The sequence below is a fragment of the Furipterus horrens genome, unplaced genomic scaffold (assembly GCF_987537825.1).
Source record: "Furipterus horrens unplaced genomic scaffold, mFurHor1.1.pri manual_scaffold_6, whole genome shotgun sequence".
NCBI lineage: Eukaryota > Metazoa > Chordata > Mammalia > Chiroptera > Furipteridae > Furipterus > Furipterus horrens.
This window is the reverse complement of record NW_028327176.1, coordinates 63830469-63836343: the sequence shown is the minus strand read 5'-3', so window position 1 is coordinate 63836343 and position 5875 is coordinate 63830469. Positions and strand designations below refer to the sequence as shown.

Genomic DNA, 5875 nt, shown 5'->3' with positions numbered 1-5875 from the left:
AGTGTGATAATCAAAATTGAAACTAGTTACATATATGAATTAAAAGCTTGCATTATATAAGCAGAATATTTAAAGATCTTTCTTGTTATCTTCCAAAGAGCTATCATATATGGTAGGTACAAGGGACTTCCCAAAGGAAATACACAAATGAATGTCTCAAAATTCATTATGTTGACACATATTTTACCCAGAAATGCTCTCATAGTCCACCTAAACTTAGTTATAAATAAAAAGGTATTATTTAAAGTGTATAAAAATTAATCTGGCATCATCTTTAAGGCAATGCCTGAGTACCGTCCAAATATTAAAATTCAAAGTGAAAACAAACAAATGGAATAAAAATTAAGTATGTATAAGACTAAGATAGTTTATCTTCAAAATATAAAATTTTAGTTTTTCAAACTCAATCCCTTATAGAATCAGATTAGCATGAAATCTTAAAATAAAGACTAAAATGCATACAATGTTTAAATAATCTAAAGGCAGATATATTCGTCCTATTTAAGAACAATTAAATAAAGCATTAAATTTAAAGAACAAATCATGTTATTAAAATAGTCTCTGAAATGTTTGTACAAATAAAATTTTTATGATTACAAGATTACCAAGAAAAGGGTTTTAATGTTCCCTATTATTAATTACTGTACTTAAAAACTTACAAGGCATGAACATAAATAAAGCTGTTTAAAACTGAAAAACATGGTAATAGTCTGTCATTGAGTACAAAGTACTTAATATTTCTGTTATATCCAAAACAATCACACTACAATTGGAAGTTGCCACTCTTAAAATCTAAAAGCAATGTGGAAACCCATAATGTAGAAAAGTGAAGTTATAAATACATGTGTATATACATTTGCATATTTACACTTATGCAGAAATTATCAATACACTAGAGCCCAGCTTTAACACTGCTCTTAGTTTCACACTGCAGGAACACCTTTCACATAAAGAAAGGTCCTTTTTTTTTTTTTTTGTAACTTTCAGTTACAAAAAAAACAGAACAGAACAATTTTGGTCAGGTCCAGATGTGTTTGCTGTATACTAACTACATTCTGTGTTGCTGCAAGACTCTAGTCTAGAGAGATCCACATGTAAATGGTTTGAAAATGCATTTAACCATTCACTGCAAAACTTAGAAGAGACCACAATCTTTTAGATTATTTTTTATGATGACATTTGTTATGGCATCAAAAACAAACTGAACATTCTTAGTATCTGTGGCACATGTGAAGTGAGTGTATATTTCCTTTGTGTCCTTTCTTTTATTGAGATCTTCAAACTGACATTGGATATATGCAGCTGCCTCTTCATATGTGTTTGAACCTCCATATTCTGAATAGCATATAGTGAGAGGCTCTTTTTGAGTTTTTTCTTTGAAGAGATCCTTCTTGTTTAGAAAAAGTATAATAGGTGTTTCTGTAAACCACTTGTTATATATGCTGTCGAACAACTTCATGCTTTCACGCATTCTATTCATTTCTTCATCTTCAGCTAGAAACCGGTCATAGTCACTCAGCGCCATACAGAAAATGATGGCGGTCACTCCTTCAAAGCAATGAATCCATTTCTTCCACTGAGACCTCTGTCCTCCCACATCAAACATTTTAAAGTGAAGATCTTTGAAAGTAAAATGGGTTTCAACAATTTCTGTTGTTTTCACTCGAGTTCAGAGGACATCTTGTTGAGTTGGGGTGTAATTTGACTGAGCTATTCTGTCCAAGTTATTCAAATAGTATGCTACAGAATTAGTAAACTGGTACTCTCAGGATCTGTTGAAACAGGCTTGTATACCACTATCTTTCCACAGTCTCTTTATAACTCCAGCCAGTTCTGCAGTCATAAAACCTTCTTTGGCAGCTCCAGCAAGCAAAAGGAGTTGACAGGCATCATCTGCCCAAGCTGAGTCACCAAAGTCTATCTTCAACCTCCCCATGGCCCTAATGATAGCAATAATTGACTGAATGGTGTTACTATAGACCAATGCTTTGTACTGTTTACATTCCCTTCTGAATAACCAGCTTCATGGATAATTTTCATTTGCTTTGCAGTTGTACTTTTCCAAGATTCACTAGCACCTAAAAAAAACCCAGACAGGTAAGAGGAGCAAAGCTGGAGCAGATAAGATGCGGTGCAGTGGTGGCAGCGGTGGCAGGCTCTTAAGTCCATTTTTTATTTATCCTGTTCATTTGCATAAACACTACAAGAGCAGCAAATGATTACATATGATCTTTAACTCTGCTTTGCTGGAACTTGCATTAGGAATCTTTAGGGTGATTTTCAGTCTGCCATTCAGGGCACAGGAGCTGAGCCACATACCTAAAATTCAGCCTTGCCTGTAGACACCTGTCTTTTCCAAGTCCTTCTGGTTTTCCATTGTGCCTTAAGGTCCCTTCTAGCCATCTTTCAGGAAAGCAACCTTCGTTCCTTCCCTGGAAAGATTGCCATGGTCTGCAAAACCAGGTAAGGTACCAGGCCTTTTTTCTTGTGGGCTTTTATTACTTTCGAAAGTTAATACCAGTTTTTAGGACTTTTTGGTAACAAACATGTCTCCTTGGGCATGACATTCCAGTCAAAGTCTTGGTCAACAAAACCTCTATTAACAACTGGTCTTATTAAGTTTCATACAAAGAACCTTATGTCATTACTTACTTCTTTAGAATGCCAAATTCTGGGGGCATCAGGTAGGGAGAAAAATATACAGTGTGAAGGAAAATTCTTGTCCTTCTACTATACACTAAAATTGCATTTCCATTCTTTATATTTTCTTTTTTTCCCCACTAAAAATTTTGGTTTCTTTTTATATTATATTATATTTTTCCTATTTATTTCCCAATTGCTTCCCACACCATGTTCACCCCTTCACCCAGTTTTCCATGTCCATGGGTTATTTATATATGTTCTTAACTGGACCCTTCCCCTTCTTACTCCATTCTCCCCATCCCTCCTCCTCCCTTACCACTGTTAATCTACTCCTTGTTTACATACCTCTGGTTAAATTTTGCTTGTTTGTTTGTGTTGTTCATTGGTCTCCTATAATAGGTGATAGCATAGGGTATTTTTCTTTCATTACCTGGCTTATTTTGCTAAGCATAACTCTCTCTAGTTCCATCCATGTTGTTGCGAACTGTAGACGTTCCTTCTTTTTTTCTGCTACATAGTACTCCATTGTGTAAATATACCACAATTTTTTTGATCCACTCATCTACAGATGGGCACCTAGTCTGTTTCCAGCACTTGGCTATTGTAAATAGTGCTGCTGTGCACACAGGAGTGCAGAGGTTCTTTCAAATTGGGGTTTCAGAATTCTTCGGATATAATCCTAGCAATGAAATTGCTGGTTCAAAAGGCAGTTCCATTTTAAGTTTTTTGAAGAAATTCCATAGTGCTTTCTATAGTGGCTGCACTAGTCTGCATTCCCACCAGCAGTGCACCAGGGTTCCCTTTTCTTCACATCCTCGCCAGCACATGTTGTTTGTTGATTTCTTGATGATGGCCATTCTGACTGGGGTGAGGTGATATCTCATTGTTGTTTGTATTTGCATCTCTCAGATGGCTAATGATGTTGAGCATTCTTTCATATGCCTATGGACCCACTGTATGTCCTCTTTGGAGAAGTGTTTGTTCAGATCCTTTGCCCATTTTTTAATTGGGCTGTCTGTCTTCTTGGTGTTGAGTCATATAAGTTCTTTATATATTTTGGAGATCAATCCCTTGTCTGAGGTATCATTGGCAAATAAATTTTCCCTAATGGTTGATTCCCTTTTCATCTTGCTGATGTTTTCTTTTGCTGAGCAGAAACACTTTAGTTTGATGTAGTCCCATTGTTTATTCTTTCCTTTATTTCCCTTGCCTTAAGAGATATATATCAGTGAAAATGTTGCTACTTGGCATATCTGAAATTTTCCTGCCCATGTTTTCCTCTAGACTTTTATGGCGCCATGGCTTACATTTAAGTCTTTGAACCATCTTGAGTTTATTCTGGTGTATGGTGTAAGTTGGTGGTCTAGTTTCAATTTTTTGAATGTCCCTTTCCAGTTCTCCCAACACCATTTGTTGAAGAGGCTCTTTTCATTCCCTTTTATGTTCCTTCACCCTTTGACAAATATTAGTTGACCATATAGATCTGGGTTTATTTCTGGGCTCTCTATTTTGTTCCATTGATCTATATGTCGGTCCTTATGCCAGTATCAGGCTGTTTTGATTACCATGACATTGTAGTATAGTTTAATATCAGGTACTGTGATTTTTGCTACTGTATCCTTCTTCCTCAAGATTGCTTTGGCTATTCGGACTCTTTTGGTTCTGTAAAAATTTTTGAAATATTTGTTCTATGTTTATGAAATATATCATTGGTATTTTAGTAGGGATTGCATTGAATCTATGAATTGCTTTGGGTGGTATTAACATTTTAATGATGTTGACTCTTCCCATCCATGAACATGGTATGTGCTTCCATTTAATTTCTTTTTTCAGTGTTATGTAGTTTTCTGAGTACAGGTTTTTTACCTCCTTAGTTAAGTTTATTCCTAGGTACTTTATTTTTCTAGTTGCTATGGTAAATGGAATTTTTTCCCTAGTTTCTGTCTCTCATATATTACTGTGGGTGTAAATAAATGCCTTCAATTTCTGAATAGTGACTTTGTAACCTGCTATTTTGCCAAATTCACTTATTAGGTTGAGTAGTTTTCTAGTGGAATCTATAGGGTTTTCTATGTACACTATCATGTCATCTGCAAATAATGACAGATTTTCTTCCTCTTTTCCAATTTGGATGCCTTTTATTTCTCTTTCCTGTCTGATTGCTGTGCCTAGGATTTCCAAGACTATGTTGAATAGGAGTAGAGAGAGTGGACATCCTTGTCTTGCTTCTGACCTCACGGGGAATGCTCTCAGTTTTTGCCCATTGAGTATGATATTGGCTTCAGGTTTCTCATATATGACCTTTATTATGTTGAGGTATGCTCCCTCTATTCCCATTTTGCTGAGAGTTTTCATCATAAATGGGTGTCGTACTTTATCAAATGCTTTTTCTGCATCTATTGATATGATCATGTGGTTTTTGTCTTTCATTTTGTTTAGGTGGTGTATTACATTTATTGATTTGCGAATATTAAACCATCTTTGCATCCCTGGGGTGAATCCCACTTGATGGTGGTGTATGATCTTTCTAATGTGTTGCTGGATCCCGTTTGCCGATACTTTGTTGAGGATTTTAGCATCTATGTTCATCGGCAATAATGACCTGTAGTTTTCTTTCTTTGTTGTGTATGAATTATACTAACATACTCTATTAATAAATTATTTTTATGTTAAAAAAGGTAACATTGGAAAATTAGTGATGAGATATAGATTATAAAAATTGTTTGTCAGTGCCTAAATCATCAAGGGATTAATAGTATTGCAAGTATGAAGAAAACTTTTGTCAATCAACAGAAAAATAAGTGGGAAAAATTCAGTTAAAAAAAAAAGGCCATTGACAACGGGATGGGGATTGACTGGGAGAAGGGGAGGGCAGGGTGGGGGAGGAGCAATGCGGGAGAAAATGGGACAACTATAATAGAAAAACAATAAATCAAAAATTTTTAAAGGCCAAATATTAATAAAGATTTAAAGAGATAAATTAAAATGACTAAGAAATACAATATTTGAAAAGATAATCAGTCTCACTAGTTAACAGGATAAAAACAATTATACCTGTCAATTTGTAAAATTTGAAAAGATAGATAATATATATTTAGTGTGGCTGTAGAAATGGAAAAAAACAGGATTTTTTTTTTCACTGTGGAGAAAAAAACAAAACCTTTATCTTTCTGTACACATAGTATAATAAAATTAGGTATCCTTAAAACCCACCAAACTGATTCCTAGATAT

General features: G+C 34.9%; 1 pseudogene; it reads right to left on the bottom strand.

The window, feature by feature from the left end:
• Nucleotides 1-1108: 1108 nt before the first annotated feature.
• On the bottom strand, nt 1109-2076 carry LOC150006322 (guanine nucleotide-binding protein G(i) subunit alpha-1 pseudogene; annotated as a pseudogene).
• Nucleotides 2077-5875: the final 3799 nt, after the last annotated feature.